Source organism: Anser anser (assembly GCF_964211835.1).
Source record: "Anser anser genome assembly, chromosome: 1".
Lineage (NCBI taxonomy): Eukaryota > Metazoa > Chordata > Aves > Anseriformes > Anatidae > Anser > Anser anser.
This window is the reverse complement of record NC_139720.1, coordinates 23253414-23273319: the sequence shown is the minus strand read 5'-3', so window position 1 is coordinate 23273319 and position 19906 is coordinate 23253414. Positions and strand designations below refer to the sequence as shown.

Genomic DNA, 19906 nt, shown 5'->3' with positions numbered 1-19906 from the left:
AAGGAAGTCAAAAATCTAGTTAGTAAATATTTGCCCGTTACTTTTTTTTTTTGTGTGTGAAATTGTTAAAAGCAGGCACTAACTTTCTGGAATCAGGACTGTGTATAGATGGCTGGATCTGGTTAGTAGCTGTCTCCTCTAAATTACTAAGGAAGGCAATTGAAATTTATAACACTTTATATTTCCCAGGATGAATGTGGAAGTATCTTTAGCCTCCTACTGAAAGAATGAAATAGAGGAACAACCACTCCCACAGTAAGAACTGAGTTTGCTGTAGACTCATACACAGTTTCCTGGCTATACTAAATCCAAACTAAAATTGAAGAGTTAAGGCAAATAAGTAGCCCGTAGAAATACTGCCTTTGCCAGTATATTTTTAATTCATAGTTTTCTATTTATATTCTACATTCTGTTTATACTAATTCTCACCCCAGTCAAATGACTGTCAGAACTAGATTAAAAGTAAATAGCAAATGTCTCAAACACCCCTGAGAAGCTGCTTCCAGAATTCCCATGCAGACTTTATTCTCTTCTTTTAATTTTTTTTTTAATGTGCTTTTTAAGTAATCAAACTGAGCAGGCCATGAGCAAGTGGTGTGAAAGATACATGGAAATGTTCTACAAAGCTAATATTTATTACTAGGTTGATGCTATTTCAAGCTTTTGATCTGAGTGATCAAGACCACGTCTTTGCTCTAACTCTTTCAGCCATTGTTGGATATCACTAAAAGTTTAATTCATTTATGAAACAGTCAACGTTACTTCCCATTTCCCTTCAGTAATGTTTTAGGCATTCCTCAGCCCCACAAAAAAATTCTCCTTTCCCCAGCTGAATTCCATGAACTTTACTTTTAAAAATAATTGAATCCTACTACTATTGTAAGTGATCATCCTTACTTTTCACTTCTCCTTAATCAGATGTCTTGAAGAGCTGAACTGCTGCTAGCAGATAACACAATGGTTACTGACTGCTTGTTCAATTTCTTCTTTCTCATGTCTCAGTATTTTTAGTTTTATATCTTCACTTTTACTTTCACATAAAATAGTATTAATGTTGTACAACCACATATTAGCTGGGGAAACAAATTCTCTTTTCTGTTGTGGATTAATGTAATAAATACTCAAGGCTCTAATTGTTGGTAGTTAAAGTCTTATTCGTATGGCATAATAAAGTTTGCATAACAAAATGAGAATTTTTGTAACTATAGCAATGCTTTGAGTGCTTTAATTTTTTTTTTTTCAAAAATAAAACAAAGTCCACTAGCTGATCCAATACACTTTTTAGTTAAAAAGCACCTTTTCATTCAGATGACAAATGAAAATCCAAATGGTATTTCAGAAGGTAAATGGATTTCAGCATCAAATATTTCTTTTACTGGGGTACAGAATAAAATATGAAAATTTAAAAAAAATGCTTATATAATTAATTTCAGAAGGAAATGATTTTAATTATAGTATACTTTAAGTTAAACTTCTTGAATATTATCTAATGAGACTATGATCATTTTTAAGTGAAGATATCATAACATTCTCTAATGTTTAAGTTTTAGAAAATCATCATTTTAAGGTGGAAAAGTCTTCCATTGGGGAATCTATCCATAACTAGCTGCAAAATATTTTATCATGTTTGAGAAAATTTGTTTGTTACGTGAGGACAACCTCCCCTACTTCCCTGTCCCCATGCAATTCCAAGAAAAATGCAGGGGAGAAAATGTTTGAATGTTTTTGCTTTATTGTTTTCTCTTAACTTTGTTTTTATAGCTGATTTTTTTATTTTTATTTTTTATTTTGACCTTTTTTTATAGTTACAGAAACTACTCTCACAACTCAAGCTGGAGATTTCAGAAGTTCTAGGAGAAAGACAAGTGTATTGGCTGAGAAATTAAGCCAGAGAAGTAATTTGTTTCAAACAAGCAGCTCAAATCCTAAGATTACAACACAGTTTAAAATGAAAACAAAAACAAAAACAGAAACACTAACAACCAACCACCGCACCATCACCACCACCACCAACACAACAGGTTTTTAGAACTCAGAGGAGATATACCTAAGCAAAGAGTGCTGTAATGCACTGTGTGGAAGCAAAAGTAATGGATATAGAATGAATGGCAGTAAATTTTGATTTTCAGCATTGTGGTCACTATGGAGGTACAATGCTGAAATTACATATATACAACTTTCTCCCTCCTGTGCTCTGAACAAACATCATTCTGCATTGTTAGATTTCAAAGTATCTTTTGACTTGAACAACAAACTGCTACTTTGATTTTCTGTCTCTCTCACTCTCTTTCTTTTAAAGGGAGACAGAATGGGGAAAATAAGTTTATTTGCTTTTTATTTTTATTTTTTCTGTCAGTCTGCAGGGCACTGTAATCTCAGTAGTCATGAATACTTTGTGCTCAGCTTTAGAATTTTTCTTTAAAAGGCTCTTGGCCAGATGACACCAGCAAAATGCAAAAGACGAGTGTGTTTGACAGAGGCATTCCACTCTGCACTGGTGTGGCCTCACCTCAAGTGCTGTGTAGGGTTTTGGACTCCACAATGTAAGAAAAATAAAACTATTAGAGAGTGTCCAAAGGAGGGCTACAAAGATGGTGAAGGGTCTAGAGAGCAAGATGTATGAGGAGCAGCTGAAGTACTTGATTTGTTCAGCCTGGAGAAGAGCAGGCTGAGGGGAGGCCTCATGGTGGCCTGCAGCTCCCTCACGAGGGGAGCGGAGGGGCAGGCGCTGAGCTCTGCTCTCTGGGGACAGCGACAGGACCCGAGGGAACGGCATGGAGCTGGGACAGGGGAGGGTCAGGATGGATATAAGAACAAGTTTCTTTGCTGAGAGGGTGGTCAGACACTGGAACAGGCTCCCCAGGGAATTGGTCATAGCACTGAGCCTACTGGAGTTCAAGAAGCATTTGGACAATGCTCTCAGACACATGGTCTGATTTTTGGGTGGTCCTGTGTGGAGCCAGGAGTTGGATTCGACGGTCCTTGTAGATCTCTTCCAACTCACGATATTCTATGCCTCTGTAATTCTTTTATTCTCTCTTGTAAACGTGTATGTCACAAAGCTGAGACCTGTCGGCTACTCTGAGTGACCTTGCTTAGGTACTAGAAGGACAACAGAGATAGTCTTGGGTATCACAGCTAAGGATAAATACTTCTCATAATTTTATGTTTTTCACAAGTTATACAGCTTGAACAAACATTGTCTGATTTAACTGTACTATTCAATAAAAACTTAACAAAGCTTTCTGTACTTTGATTACATGTCTGAGGAAGAATTGCAGTCACCACTGTTACAATTCTAGTATTGTCTGTACTTAGGTTCATAGTCTGGGGTCTTTTTCTCTCAGTTCTCTGTAAAATGATAGAGAGATCAACCATTACATCAACCATCATATGATTTTCTTTGTGCTCTGTCATGATATTTGACACAGAGCACCCATAGATCCCCATGGATGTTTTCTATCATATACTCACTTTCCACGCAACCTGTCAAGAATTCTTCCATATTGTCTGGAGTACTTTATTACAAAATACTTAGATTTAATTTCTGCAGCAAGGTTTCAGAACTTCTTGAAATAATGCAAATTGCGACATGGTTCTTCCACTAGAATTCATAATGAGCTGATAAAAAAAAAAAAAAGGTAAATCACATATTTTGGACTATATATTAAAGGCAAGTCATAGCATAATCTAAATAGCATTTCAAAGTTATTCTTAGTTATCACCACAGTTCTTTTGTAATTAAAATGATGTTATAGTTGACATTCTGATTGCATTACGGTTCTATTTTTCTCCAAATATTGCAGCAAACTTCTACAGACAATAGGAGAATGTTAAAAAAAATAGAAAAAAAGACCCTCTGAAAGCACTTTATAAAAATAACCTCCTCGACTGTTAAACCACCATTACCAAGTGTTCTGTCATTAAGAAATTGTCTAAATCCCTGCTTCTCTCCTTCAGAACAAGAGCTGTAAGCACTTGTAAATCTGCTAGAAAAGCAAGATGTGGGTGGTTTGGTGGGCTGTGTATGTGGGAGTTATTATCCAGTAGTTTTCTGGTTTTTAGAACACTATTTTCAGGTTAAAAAGTTCACCCAATATATGTTTAACAACTTGAAGTATAGACTTCACATTTTCTCAAGCTTTCTTGCTTTTACTAGAGAAGCTTTAAAACTAAAAAAGCTTCAAATAACATTTTTCCTTTTTGCAACATTCCTGCAGCATAGGAGATGAATTTACTTTCTGCCCCACAAGTTCTCTCACATTTTAGACATACCAACCTGTCACACTGATGTATTCTTTCTGAAGGTTAACTTCTTCCATTTCTTTCTGTATTTCATATGCTTCCTCAGTCTTAAATAGGAAAATATTGAATTGTTTTCTTTTGAAAACCCTGCTTCAGGTATTCCTGCTGTTCAATTGATGAATTATAGATACTTTATAGATTTTTTCAGCATCACCCTGGACTGTGATCGTGTTTCATTTCACATGCTAAATGGTTTAGAGATTTAATATTTTATTTACTAAGTGTTCTCAGTTGGTCATGTTCATTATTTGGGTGGTAGATCTCAAAGGACAGTGTAGGCATAGCAGAAAACAGTTTACAATTCACTGGATGCTGATCTCACCCTCAGAGCTAGTTTAGTGCTAGTGAAAAATAAATGTATTTTGCTTATATACAAGTAATGGAGAGGTATATATTACAACGAACACAGTTTTATCTTTTTGTTTATCCACCCTCAATATTGCACTCAGATTCTGTATGGCTGCCACTCTTTAGATGAAAAATATAAAAGTTCTCAAGTACCTTGGCAACTAAAAATCTCCTAGCACTTTAAAAGAACAGTATTATTTATCCTGGTTTAATGTACAGATCCATTTACTCATCTGAATAGGTTTGTCAAAGTTTAAGACTCATTTTTTGTTATTTACTGCTATTTAGCATATTGCTGTGCTTTGAATATTGTCAACTTTGAAAGACATCATAATTTCAAAAAAAATGAACTAATTCTGAAGTTTTTTGTTTTGTTTTGATTTGCAAACCATGTATTTTAAATAGCAAGTGTTTAAGCAGTATTTTTTTAGTCTTAAGTACGGCCTTTGTATTATTATTCTGTTACTATATGGTGTCACCTTTTCATAAAAGAGTATATTTTATTTACACAAGGCCTTTTGCATCTTTCACTAAAACTTTTTCATTTAAGTGAAAAAACTGAAAGTCTTCTTGCATATAAGTCTCCTTTTCAAAAAGGTCTTCATTATCAAAATCACCTGGAAAATCAATTATACATTCTCATGAAGTAAAACCTTGTACAATAATTTTCAGAATTACACCACAGTAAGCCATGTGTTTCAGTAGTCTGTAAATTTAAAAAGTTACCTATTGATAACACTTGCCTAAGGTTGTAAAATTTTGCATATGTTAACAAGCCTCTGTTGTGAATTGCTGTCTAATAATGATGGTCTTTGCAGTCACAGACATTTTGTCGAGTCTTGTTCTACAATGTTTGCTAGGTATGCTAACATTGTATTAGAATTTACATGATTCTTTAATATTGCTATGCATATTTTTTAGATGATATATATTTTACAGATATATTGGCAACTACAATGACTTGAAATTGCTTACTCTTGTTTATGAAAATGTTCATGACAACATTTTGATAGGGATGCAGAAAATCTAAGCAATAATCATAATTTCATGTATGTATGAACATCATTTGTCTCCATTTTATCTGAAAACTTTTTATATGGATTGTATTTCTGGTCTTTTATTTCATTTCAACAGAATTCTGTCACTAATGTCTAAGATTTTGTCCATCATTTGTATAAAGAAGTTCTATTTGACCATGTACAAAAGAGACTGAGACCTAGAGCTATATTCTCTGTCACACAAATATTATAAGAAGCTGTCCAGTCTGACTCTTTCAGGTAACAGTAATCTCATGAATCTCAATTGATGCAACATGCTAACAGCTTTTTGAGCTGATCACTGTGACAGGTTTCCTAGTCTTAGTATGAATATTGTGAAGCAGCCTCAGGCTTTTATTGTGATCCTTCAGCCTCTTGTGACTTTTAATGATTAGACTAGACATTATTGTTATGAGAGTTTCAGCATAATTTTGGGATGCCCCATGACTGATTTATCTTCAAATGTATTTTAAACAGACTATATATGAGCTGCCTTTGTAAGCCAACAGTTTCACATTCAAGCTTATATGTTTTGTCTACTATATTTCCACTTTCACAAGATAATGACATATTCTTTTTTATTTGCAAATATGTTTAGAGAAGCTATTCGATTCGTGGTCATTTAAACTGATTTATTAAGGTAATTCACTCAACAAATGTTATATATTTTTGATTCTATGCAGAATAATTTCTGAAGAGGACATTTGTAATAGTTTAGAGGCAACTTAGTAGCTCTTGCAAATTGAGATTATTATAAGAAAGCCAGAGAATGTGTCTTTATACTTATAGTAAAAAATGCTTATTCAGTAATAAAAGGTAATTTAACCAACAATAGTTGGTTATGTTTATACATTTTAAGAACTGTACTGCTGCACTTTAGATTCACAAGTTTGAAAATAAAAAGGAAGCATTCTATGAACTTGGATCTGCACTTCAGAAATATCTTTGCCTTTGAGTTTATCATCACTACAATAATTTCACAAGCAAATTTTCTCCCCTTGCTGAAGAGCTCTTGGTCAATATAGATTGAAGATTATTTGACATGACAGCTAAAAAAAAATGGGAGCTTTTTTACTTATCCACTACTCTATATTGATGCTGTAAATCTGAGAGAAGTCTTAGTAATGATACTGAGCTTGACAGCTATGATGGGCAGAACAGAATGAAGAGATATGTAAAAATGTTTAAAAAGTGGCTTTTAAAATTGACATGTTACATTACTTTTGTTTTCAGCTGCTGTCACCAGTAGTCATGTAATGAGCTGGATGAAGTAAATGAAAAGTCTCCCACTGACTTAGTTTGCTTTGAGTAAGATGTTTGTACGTGCTGGTGAAATACTCCCCTAGAATGGTGCAAAATGCATCTTGATAGTTAAGATTAACCATTTTGGAAAATGGTTTTCTTTTGGAAAAGTGATAATTTTTTTCTAGCATACAGCTCCTGATTCCTGAAAAGCAGACAGCAGGTCCTACTAGGGCAATGCATGCAACTAGATTTTGAAGTTTTCTATAAGAAAAAAAAAAAAAAAAACACTGGTGAAAGACAACTGAATGCTTCCCAGCAAAAGGAAAGGAGTGACCTGCAGCTAGCATTGAGTCCTTTTTCAAGACTGGTAAGCAGGGCCTCTCCTTCTAAAAAAACACACATAGGAATAGAGTATCTTCTGTATGGTTAAAGTACAGGGGTCTGCTAAGCAAAGTAGACAAGTGGAATACTTGCTCTATATATCCTGAGAGTCTGAATTTTTTTGTGTAACCACAAATAAGTTTGAAAGGTGACAGAAAGTTGAGAAATGGCAGCATTTGGTCCTTATGCAAATCACAGAGTTTCATTGCCTTTAAACCAGAAATTAGAAGCAAGATCTTGCTAATTCTAGGTAATTTCCTTAATCACAAAGTCCAAGAGTTATGTTCCTTTTATTTCTCTCTCACTGGTCCTATGGCTTTTGTTCCCATAGCTGCAGTGTTTTGTTCATTTCCCATGGGAGACAGAATAATACACAGAATTATGAATTCTCTTTTCCCTTATATGCAAAAGCCTTTCATTTGTTTTGTGACGTTTATCAACTGCTATTAAATAATTGTACAACAGATAAGGTAAATGACCACTATCAGAACTCTAGAGAGAGATTCTGGTTTCAGGGTAATCTCATTTCTCCCAGTAACTCATTCAAGCTGTTACTGTTTCCTATTCTGACCATGCTGACCTGCAGCCTCTTTCTCTGGACAGTAACAACAACTGCTGGGAATATTAAAACCTTTTCAACCCCAGTTAGTACTCACCACAGGCTGTGCTTGTAGTGGTCATTCCTCCTGTGCTCTAGTTTACAGCTCTCTATATTGTGATCGGTTTGAGAAAGCCAGTTTTCAGATGCATCTGTAAGGAAGAGATAACAATAGCTTGCAATGGTTGGTAGCAGAAAGATAAACATCTGACCTTGCTGGCAAATTATAAATTCTGTTTGTTTGTTTTTTTTTTTTAAATCAATTATAGTGAAAGTATGCTTGAATATCTGACATTACTGAAAGAGAAAAGATTGAAAGAAGACCACGACTAGGCAAAAAAATCCACCTTAATATTAGTTAGTAGCTAGGAATGGTAGATTGGCCTCATAAGTAGGGTAAATGTTCTGGCAACCCTGAAGTTATGTGGGACACTGGAGAAGCAAACATATTTTCAAGGGGAAATCATGCTTAACCAACCTGATAGCCTTCAGTGATGGAATGACTAGTTGGGTAGATGAGGGGAGAGCAGTGGATATGGTCTACCTTAATTCAGAAAGGCTTTTGACACTGTCTCCCATAACATCCTCATAGACAAGCTCAGGAAGTGCGGCCTAGATGAGTGAACAGTGAGGTGTATTGACAATTGGCTGGATGGCAGAGCTCAGAGGGTTGTGCTCAGTGGTGCAGTCTAGTTGGAGGCCTGTAGCTAGCAGTGTCCTCCAGGGGTCAGTACTGGGTCCAGTGCTACTCAACTTATTCATCAACAACCTGAACAATTGAACAGAGCGCACCCTCAGCAAGTTTGCTGATGACACAAAGCTGGGAGGAGTGGCTGATACCCCAGAGGGCTGTGCTGCCGTTCAGAGGGACCTGGGCAGGCTGGAGGGTTGGGCTGAGAGGAACTTCATGAAGTTCAACAAAAGCAAGTGCAGGGTCCTGCACCTGGAGAGGAATAACCCCAAGATCCCCCCAAGAACCGGTACAGGCTCTGTGTGCGTGTGTGTGTGTCTCTGTGTGTGTGTGTCTTGTTGGAGAGTAGCTCTGCAGAGAGGGACCTGGGAGTCCTAGTGGACAGCAGGCTGACCATAACTCAGCAATGTGCCCTTGTGGCCAAGAAGGCCAATGGTATCCAGGGCTGCATTCAGAAAAGTGTTGCCAGCAGGTCAAGGGAGGTGATCCTCCCCCTGGTGATCTACTCAGCCCTGGTGAGGCAACACCTGGAGGTGAGGCAACACCTGGAGTCCAGTTCACCTGTGTCCAGTTCTGAGCTCCTCAGTACAAGAGGAACATAATGCTACTGGAGTGAGTACAGAGGAGGGCTACTGAGATGGTAGAGAACTGGAGCACCTATTGTATGAGGACAAGCCGAGAGAACTGGGCCTGGTTAGCATGGAATGGAGAAGACTGAGGGGAGACCTCATCAATGTATATACATAACTGAAGGGAGGTTGTCAAGAGGATGGAACGAGTCTCTTTTCAGTTGTGCCTAGCCAGGATGAGAGGCAACAGGCACAAACTGAAGCACAGGAAGTTCCAGCTGAATATGAGAGGGCACTTCTTTACTGTGAGGGTGACAGAGCACTGGCACACGTTGCTCAGAGAGGCTGTGGAGATATTCAAAAGCCACCTGGATTCCATCCTGTGCAATGTGCTCAAGGTGATCCTGCTTGGCAGGGGAGTTGTCTAGATGATCTTCAGAGGTCCCTTCCAACCTTGTCCATTCTGTGATTCTGTGATTCTATAATTTGAAGACTTAAGTTAGTAATAAATCAAAACAAAATTCATTATTATTTTTTTTTCATAAGATACAATGCATTAATAATGTGAAATTCAGTTCTTTTACTGTGGACTAGCTTGTGATTTATTTTTATTTTTACTTTTTAGATGCAAGTAATGACGTGAGTTTCACTTATTTTTTGGAAAATTAACTTCAATTTGCAAACACAATGGAATAGTCTTCATATAAACCTCCCCTGTGCTCAAACTGTCAAATTATTCAGATGGGCTGCTCATGAGTTCAGTTTTAAGAAGTAGAGTCCAGTTTTTAGCTACCCCATGGTCTGCATAGTTAAGCTGAATCAGAATTTATTAAAACCCTCCCGAAGAGGGTATGAACAAGTAGTTCACATTCATGCAGCACACATAATAGACAACATTAATGCAAAAGGCAATCTGAAAAAAATTGTATTTTATGATTAAAGTTAGGGACCGTTGTACTATTTTAGTGCCTGATGCACTCAGTGATCTCTGAGATTTTAAATACGAATAGCTTTTGCCTCAAAGAGTAAACAAACAAAACGGAAGCGACATAGAGATGATTTCTGTTTTGAACCCAAATTTACACAGATCAGTAAAGTACATGGAAGTAGTCTTCAATATTTAATTTCTGTGTGTGAACTATGAGATTGTGCTTCCTCTTAATGTCTCTGTCAGAATTCTTCTCCTACTATTACCCTTAACATGGCCTCTAAGGTTCTATCAAGCACATGCTGAAATATATTTTAATCGTTAGAACATAATATGGTACAGAGGAGGCCATTTCGATTAACTGTGGATAATCCGTCTTTATTCCTATGAAGCAATGTGATAGTCTTCTTCATTTAATACACTCTGTTTTCCATAACAGTCTTTTTAGGGAATGTAATTAAGATTAGTGACTAGGTTTTCCAGAGGAAGAAAAAGCAAACTGTGCATACATTTAAGAAAAGAAGCGACAAAAATGGGCTTTATTGCCTGGTCTGTTTTCTAATTGTGGTATTTTATGGGTTTTACGTGTTAATATAGCTTTCTGTTCCTTCAACATTAACTGTTTTAGCATCCTGCCACAGCAATGGCTGTTGTTGAAAGTGGTAGTGTAAGTGAAAAAATAAAAAAGTACTACTCCTTTTGTTCTGAAAGAAAGATAAAGATATAAGGAGAAACCCAAATAATAATAATGTAAAAAATCCCTTGAGTTCACCCTAAAGCTTTTCTTTTTCATATGTGCCTCCAATCTCTAGATTTTACTAGGTATATAAACAACCTGTTTATGTGTTATGAATACGAAGCTTTTTAAAGAGTTCAGTTCCAGGTGAGTCATAGCTCTGAATCATACAAAACTATAGTATCAAATAGCTTTCCTCCTACAACATATATTGGAAAAAAAGAGAATAAAGAAAGAAAATCAACCTTCTCGGTTTTTTTGCATTTGCATATGAGGAAAACATTAATATCCTGTTATATTCTTCTTTCCCACGAGTATGTAGAAATCCCATAAACTAGATTACTGCCTTTAATCTATGTTAGCAGAAACCCTAAGGAAAATGGATAAAGAAGAAATCCTTAAAGAAAAATTTTATTTCTGTCCTCAGTATTTAAGGAAAATACTCTCCAAACAACTGTTAGCTAGGAGGAAACCTGAAGATCAAAAAGAACCCCAAAGATGAAACTTATGAAATTGATTAACCAACGTATGATAGTTAAAGGGATTCTGTGATATCTAACCATCTCAGATTGCTTAAAAACAAAACAGAAAACACACACTACATTAAAAAGAAAAAAAATTCTTTAATTCTGACAGGGATGACACAAAAATGTAATTTCTGCCTCCACTCCTTAGTACACAATTATTAACACTGTATTCAGCTTGTGTGTCGTAGGATAATTTTTGAATACTTGCGATCACACCTGTTATCTTTTAAAATGATTTTAAAAATTAAGTAATATGTGCTCCAGAATTTTCCTAAAAAAAAAAAAAAAGACACAGCTTCTATCAAAAAAAAAAGAGGAAAATGATTGTATACAAAGGAGAGATGGACAAAAATTTTAAAGCATGAATTGTCAAATCTTCTGTGAACAGATCTTTTCAAAAAGTATCAAGAATATCTATAAGATTATTGTTTTCCTAAAGACTTTGTAGCTTTCAGGAAAAGATAACCATCTTTTGCTCTCTAAGTACATTTGTGTACTATGAGTAAAAAAGAGAGAAAGTATATGGGATTTGGATTAGAGGTTAAAAAAATAAAAAATCTTAGTATTATTTAATTTTAAAATGAAGGCTAATTTTGTCTTAGATCTAAGATAACTCTCCAATAATAGAACCATCATTTCTCTATTGGTAAGCTAGCATTACTCATTATAGAATAGTTATTTTCAGCAGAGAGTATGATTCTGGGACCATTTTTGGTTATTTGAATGAATATCATTAGAGGTATTTTAAATAAGGTCTAATATAATTAATGTCGTAGTTTCAAAATCAGAGTGAGCTATTAAAAACCAATGTGTACTCCTCCCCCAATGACCTCCTTGAACTGTTGCAGGTATGCATCTGTCAGTGTGGTGAACTAACTGTAGGAACAGAGTTAGAGTTATTTATTTTTTAAATCATAGCATTTTTTACCCCAAACAAGTTTTCTTAGTTAGCTCCCTAAATGTCTGCCGCAGCACTTGTGTCAGAAGAGGTCGAGGCATTATATTTCCACCCATTTTCAGAGTCCTGTTAGTATGCTCTCACGGACTCCGAAACTTTGGCTTACATCTAGTGTAACTCCAAACTGCTGCTGAAATTAAGGTCTGGATGGCCACATATGATGCAGGCTGATGTCCATTACTCAAAATGTATCAAAATCTGCTTTTTGCCAAGAACTTATATTCACATGTTCTATGGAGTTAAAAGTTGCTGACCAGTTTCTTTGACCTCAGACTTAACAGGCCTCAATGAGTTTATGACACCCATTTTACACATTACTTGGAGGAACAAGTATTGTGTAAAAAGTATTACTGACTGTTGGGTTTTTGGGGTGAATGTTTTGAGAAAACTGATCAAATTCTAATGGGATGAAGATGTATAACCTGAACTCAGTGAGATATGAGTTTAAATCCACTAGAAGATAGAGATGGAGGATTCATCTTTAGTGATTAAGGTTACCTAAATTTCGCCTGTAGGAAGATACCAATAAATGACATGTTACCTGTGCTTGGCTATCTCACAGAAATGAGATGAGAGATACTACTAATCAAGAAAAGAATAAGGGGACTTTGAATGACTGGCTGTTTAAATAAAGAAAATACTATTTACTTCTTCATCCAGAGCATCTGAATGTGAGGGTTAGGTTGAAACATTTAATCAGTTATGTCTATCTCCCCATGATTTAAAAGTTTTTCAGGGGAGTCTGGCAGAGGTATCTGATAAAATACCTGTATATGAAGACAGCAGAGTGGAGTAAGTCTACCTGATAAATGGTTTAAAACTTGGTTCCCTGGAAGTAACTGTTTGCTAGTACTGTAACAATGTGTGACTTGCTAGTAATCATAATTGGATTATGGAATTGTATATGGTTTTCTTGATATGTAACGTAATAGAATGAATAGGAACTGCAGAGGCTTAGAAAGTTATGAAACAACTTGCATTATTTAACCTTGGGACTTTTAAATGTAAGTATGTCTACTTTATCATCTAAATATGCCTAAGCATTCTTTGAATGAAAGTTACATTCTTCTTTATTTACCATTGTTCAGAGTGGAGAAAAAGTGGAGAAAGACAGCTGCCAATCTCAGGAAAAGTTTTTTTGTTGTTGTTGTTTTAAACATGCTTTTACCATTAAGAACAAAAGCAGAAGCATTTTCTGACATTTTCAACTTTTTGTCTTTCCCTCTTGCTAAGTATGTTATTTGTTATTTCTAAAATCTTACAGGCTTCTATGCTTTTTCCTCTCCTCCTTTCTTTCAGATAAAAGCATCTGATACATCTTTTCATACACTGGACTTAAACCATGAGGAAAAAAAGAAAAGTAGAAAAGGAAATACGTAGCAGAAAACACAGAAGCACACATACATACGCATATTATTCAACACTAAAGAATGCAACTTTTTAAAACATTTTTTTTTTCATGGTACTGTGTCAAAAGAATGCTTTAAAGCTGTTGAAGAGAGTTTATCATACCTCCATTTCCTCTGAGAGGAAAAGCAACATTTACAGGTAAGCATGAAACTGAAGATTTCCTTTTTTAACCATGACTATAGTAGGTAGGATTGACTGAACCCATGATAAGATGCCTGAGGATGTAGATCATATGCCTGCAAGGAGAAGAAAAAGTGAAAAGTGATGCCTGGGTTAACAAATGTAATTTCAAATACATAATCATTTCAGTTGGCATTTACCAAAGAATTTACAAAAAGGAAGGATAATTTTTTTTTTTAAAGACATTTCCCCTAGGCTTCAATAAAAACTTTCATTTTTTTGGATGATTTACCAGACATAACACATTTTGACAAGCTGTGAGCCTTCAGTTGCCATGTAGTTGTGACCCAACTGCTAGTTCCACACTTCCCTAAAGTTATTCGCATGTGATCTGAAAGCAATTGCATTAAATGAAAGTCTCAAAATTCATTGCCAAAACTGTGTTTGTTTTAATGTAAACAGAGCCATGTGTTGTTTTTACTGTAATTTACTTAGACAAGTTCCTTAAGTCGTTGATTCCATAATGTATTGCAGGACATGAACCTGAGTCTCAAGCCGTGTTAAACAAGAACGGAGACCTGCGCAATTAAAATCAATTACATGCTCAAATGCTTTTCAGGATCAGAGCCAATGTGGTCAGCAATCAGCATGATTCTACGCATAGGTAATTTTAAATTGTCTTGGTAAAGTTTATACTGTTGTATATTCTTACAGCAAGGTATATCTGACTGCTTTGTATACCTTAGTCTGATGCAGCTTCCAAAATAATTAAGTTGGTTTCCAGATCATTTAACTGGCTACACATTTTTCTATGGTTAGTCACACAAGCATTTTGTTTGTTTTTTTTTAAACTTGCTTCAGGAGCTCTTCTGACATGACTTCCTTGCCAGAATAGATTCTTTCTCCTCTGCCTCTCATCCCCTCCTCATCCTTATAATATCTCATTGGTAGTTAAAGTGGATGGACTTAGGAGAATGTTAATACTAAGTTTAATACATCCCATTATGCTATTCATCTTGAAAGTACATGACAATCTAGCAAAAGCACGCCTACTTTTGTAAGAATACATATCTTCAATGTGTGGCAGATTTTCGTATTAAACTTAGGACTCTGTACTACACAATTTTCTACCTGTGTATTAAAAAATTATTTCTGCATTTTTCTCTGTAGTTTATTGTTTGGTTCAAAAGGGATGTAGACATATTAAAGCAGCTACTTAAGTTAAACAGATAATTATTATATCCTTGAGTAAATACCGTTTATTATGGTATTACACTATGAATATGAATAATTTCCCTCAATTTAGACATGCTGGTTTGTTTTTCTAATACAAAATATCTTTCTTTTGTAGTCATTTTTATAGAAAGTGTTCTTCTACTGTGCAATTCATTTTGCCCTTGTAAGAAACTTTTTCTCAAACTATATTTGTTGTATTCTACACATTCCTGTCTATTAACATGAATTTTACAGGAAATATGATTATTAGTTTAAACTACATTAGTGGAGTCTACCAGTTGGCTAGCTGACTCACACCAGCAATGCATACCATGCCAAAAAGTCTGTTGTGATTTAAGCTGGCAGGCAGCTAAACACCACACAGCCGTTTGCTTGCTCCCCCCATTCTGCGGGGAGAAAATTGAAAAGTGCAAGAACTTGTGGGTTGACATAAGGACAGTTTAATAAGGAAGAGGAAACAACAATAACAAAAAAGTAAACAAAAATTTAAAAAGAAACAATAACAACAAAAAAGAATAAACAAATCAAGTGATACACAGTGCAATTGCTCACCATCAGCAGACTGATGCCCAAGCGGTAGCAGTCCCCCCACCCTGGCCAACTACCTTACAGTTTAATTGTTCAGCATGACACTATATGTCATGGAATATCCCTTTGGCCAGTTTGGGTCAGCTGTCGTGGTTCTGTCCCCTCCCAGCTCCTTGAGCACACCCAGCCTCCTCGCTGGCAGTGCAGCATGAGAAGCTGAAAACTCCTCTGCTCTGTGTAAGTACTGCTCTGCAACAACTAAAACATCACTACCGTGTTTGCCCAGATACATGATTCATTCTGCATTAATTTGGGTGACTCTTGCTGTAATACCATTGGTATGACATATCAACCATAGTAGTGATGGCATACGACATTATATATAGCAGTTAATATACAATTCAGATCACTGGCTATTCTCATCCCCTCAAGGTACACATTGGACTTCCTCATAATAACACATTACCCACCAAGTACACCCAGGTCCTTGTGCAAAAGCAATCCCATGGATGGGTTTGATTTTGTCAAGGCAGGAATAGCCCAAACTGCCTTCCCCAGCATGTTGTTTATGTGCACTATGGGGACTTCATCCCCTTCTACACTACGTAACAGTTTTGACTAGGCAGGGCCAGCTTAATTGACAGATGTATTCAGTATTTGGTATTCAGCATTCAGTAACCATTCATAAAAGATTTAATCCTTTTCTGTTTTACTTTTGAATTTATTTTATACTTTTGCAAGTTTCACCACCAGTTGCAGGAAAGACAGAAAAAGCCTAGAGCAGAGTAGGTGTGATTCAGGGACCTGTACCACAGGCCAGTCGTCTCTTTAGCATCTCTTCCCAGGACCTGATGTACTGCCTCTCTAGCAGGATGCTGCAGCACACTCACCGCCACAGTGAAGACAGGGTAGGTCCCTTTGGGATAGAGAGACCACCTTAATTAGTCATATTCCTATAGCAAGTTCAGCTGAGTTTTTGGGCAATGCTACATTGTTTGTTGGGGTTGTTTCGTGGAGTAAATAAAGTGGACAGTGGGAAAAAAACTACTTGCAAACCATGTTTTAGATTGGAAAGATTGCTTTGTTAGGTAATTAAGCATATGGCCATATCTAACAGCTCAAGTATGCCTAACTTATTTCCCACATCTCACTTTCTGAAGTGACAGTTTTTGAATGAGTAGCAATCATCGTCTTTCTTCTAATGCCCTTTCAGCCTCAACAGAATTGGGGTTTGTAGTATTTGTAGGAAGGGACCTCTGAAGATCATCTAGTCCAACACCCCTGCCAAGCAGGATCACCTAGAGCACATTGTGCAGAATGGCATCCAGGCAGGTTTTGAGTATCTCCAGAGAAGAAGACTCCATGTCCTGGTTCCAGTTAGGACAGAGTTAATTTTCCTCATAGTAGCTGGTAGGGTGCTATGTTTTGGATTAGGATGAGAAAAGCGCTGATAACATGCTGATGTTTTAATTGTTGCAGAGCAGTGTTTACACCAGGCCAAGGACTTTTCGGCTTCTCGCTCTGTCCTGCCAGCGAGCAGGCTAGGGGTGCAGCAGGAGCTGGGAGGGGACAGACCCAGGACAGCTGACCCAAACTGGCCAAAGGGGTATTCCATACCATCTGATGTCATGCTAAACAATATATAGGGGTGGCTGGCCGGGGTGGGGGGGCCGGCTGCTCGGGAATAGGCTGGGCATCGGTCAGCGGGTGGTGAGCAATTGCATTGTGCATTACTTGTTTCTTACACATTATTATTATTAATACTATTATCATTATCACTATTATTATTATTGTTATTATTATATTCCTGTCTTAATAAACTGTCTTTATCTCAACTCACAGGCTTCACTTTCCCGTTTCTCTCCCCCATCCCAGAGAGGGAGGGGGGAGGGTGAGCGAACGGCTGTGTGGTGTTTAGCTGCCGGCCGGGTTAAACCACAACACTCCACAACCTCTCTGGGCAACGTGTGCCAGTGCTCTGTCACCCTCACAGTAAAGAAGTGTCCTCTCATATTCAGCTGGAACTTCCTGTGCTTCAGTTTGTGCCTGTTGACTCCCTTCCTGTCGCTTGGCACAACTGAAAAGAGCCTGGCTCCATCCTCTTGACACCTTCCCCTCAGATATTTATATACATTGATGAGGTCTCCCCCCAGTCTTCTCTTTCCCAGGATAACCAGGCCCAGTTCTCTCGGCCTGTCCTCATATGACAGGTGCTCCAGTCCTCTAATCATCCTATTAGCCCGAACAAAACTGGACCCAGTACTGACCCCTGGGGGACACCACTAGCTACAGGCCTCCAACTAGACCACCACTATGCACAACTCTGAGCTCTTCCATCCAGCCAATTATCAGTCCACCTCACTGTCCACTCATCTAGTCCACGCTTCCTGAGCTTGTCTATGAGGATGTTATGGGAGACGGTGTCAAAAGCCTTGCTGAAGTCAAGGCAGATTACATCCACCGCTCTCCCCTCATCTACCCAACTAGTCATTCCGTCACTGAAGTCTATAAGGTTGGTTAAGCATGATTTCCTCTTGGTGAATCCGTGCTGACTACTCCTGATCACTTTCTTATCCTCCACATGCTTGGAGATGACCCCCCAATCCCTATGCACGGGATTGTGTGGCAGTGCACTGTCAACAGGCATTTTGAAAAAAATGGCATTTCCCCAGTTGAAAAAAAAATATTGAGGAATAAATTCACCCATGAGTAGATGTATGCTGCATTTCAGACCAGCCTGACTGGCCTGTTGAACGAAAGCCTATCAGTGCAGCCACAGGACAAACCATATTCTCCAGGATGTATGAGACCTCAGCTGGCTGAGCACATTCACTACGCAGTCTGGTGGCTATCATTGAGGTGCTGTATGAACAAATCTGTGAGGAGGAGGCATATTCTGGAGGTGGCCACACTGGAGGTATTATTGGTGCAGCCATGGGGACAGAAGGAGCCAGGGTGGCTAGGAGGCTGGGCTGGGAAGGAAGAGCACTGGGTCAATCCGTGGGCATTGAGGCACAGCCCTTTAACTGACACTGAATGGTTAGGTGGTGTTTAGCAGCAGGTGATAATAATAATAATGATAAAAAATATATTAAAAAAATACACCAAGAGGGAAACAGTTTCAACAGACCAAAGGTTTCATGAAAGAGGCATTTTGCAATAACGTGTTTGTTGGGAAGAAAAAGCTGTCTGAAAAGCTTTCAGAGTAACTTAGCAACACTTTCCTTTTTTTTTCCTATTTCTTTCATATCGTAACTCCTTAAAGAAATATTTTTCGTTAAACTTTCTTATCTGGGCTCTGTTACGATCCCTAGCTCAGGTCATCTGTCACGTATCTCATCTGCTATTACTGATGAAACCAAGCCCAGAAGCAATATCTGAATATTCTTTAACTTTGGGACTTATGGTGTCTGAATCTGATTTTTACATCTCAAAACAGTCACTACCAGTAGCTCATCTGAGTTACTTATTGCCCAAATACCTGTCATTTGTTTGTATATGCTTAAGTACATTAATATTCTAGTTAAAAACAAACAAACAAAAAATCTTATTATCCACCTTATTCCCTTAAGGCTCTCTCCTTCCTACTTATCATCACTTTGCCCTTGCAGAGGTCTCTGTCTCTAATAACCAAGGTCTCTTCAAGCTATCTTACCTTGGTTGTATAGTGTTATGAAATTTTAAAATTAGTTTCAACCTTAATTCTGAAATGACTAGTTTTTACCAAGACCAATAAAAGAATCCCAAGACAGTTTTTGTGATGATTGTAATATTATGATTATTACAATGATATCAGAAATCTTTAAGCTTATTTGGCATGACTGTTCTTAAATGGTACTATCTGAAAAACACATTTCAACAATAGATTGATCCCAATGGCATTTTAAATCTTTGGGCTATCTGTTTCAGGTAAAAATTAGAACACACTATTACATGTCTACCAAATGGAGTTCAGTGCTTCAGGCATTTCAGCTTGTTGGAAGGTAGTACAAACAATCTCTGTTTCGTAAATGCCTTTTTTAATGAAGTGCTTAACTGTGTGCGCAAGTGTTAAGATAAAGGAATATAAACATATGGAAAATTATAACAAAATAGACATGCAAGTTCTTGATAGATATTGATCTCAGAACTTGAAAATAGTACATAAAATTAGTATTTTTCTACTCCTTTGTGTTTTGTTTTGCTTCTTTTCACGCCCACTAAATTTTTTGTCCTATTTTTGAGATGGTTAATCTTCTCATATAATCATATTGCAATGTTATCATTTTGGGGGTTTGGGTGTTTAATTT

The 19906-nt window shown here is 37.0% G+C and overlaps 1 long non-coding RNA gene across 3 annotated transcripts in view; it reads left to right on the top strand.

Moving 5' to 3' along the window:
- The window catches only part of LOC310892472, a 146335-nt gene that overhangs the window by 96834 nt on the left and 29595 nt on the right, over positions 1-19906 (top strand). For all 3 annotated transcript variants that reach the window (XR_014578166.1, XR_014578167.1, XR_014578168.1), the window contains exons 4-5: positions 13623-13871; positions 14388-14517. This is a non-coding gene — a long non-coding RNA (uncharacterized lncRNA). The remainder of the gene's footprint in view (positions 1-13622; positions 13872-14387; positions 14518-19906) is intronic.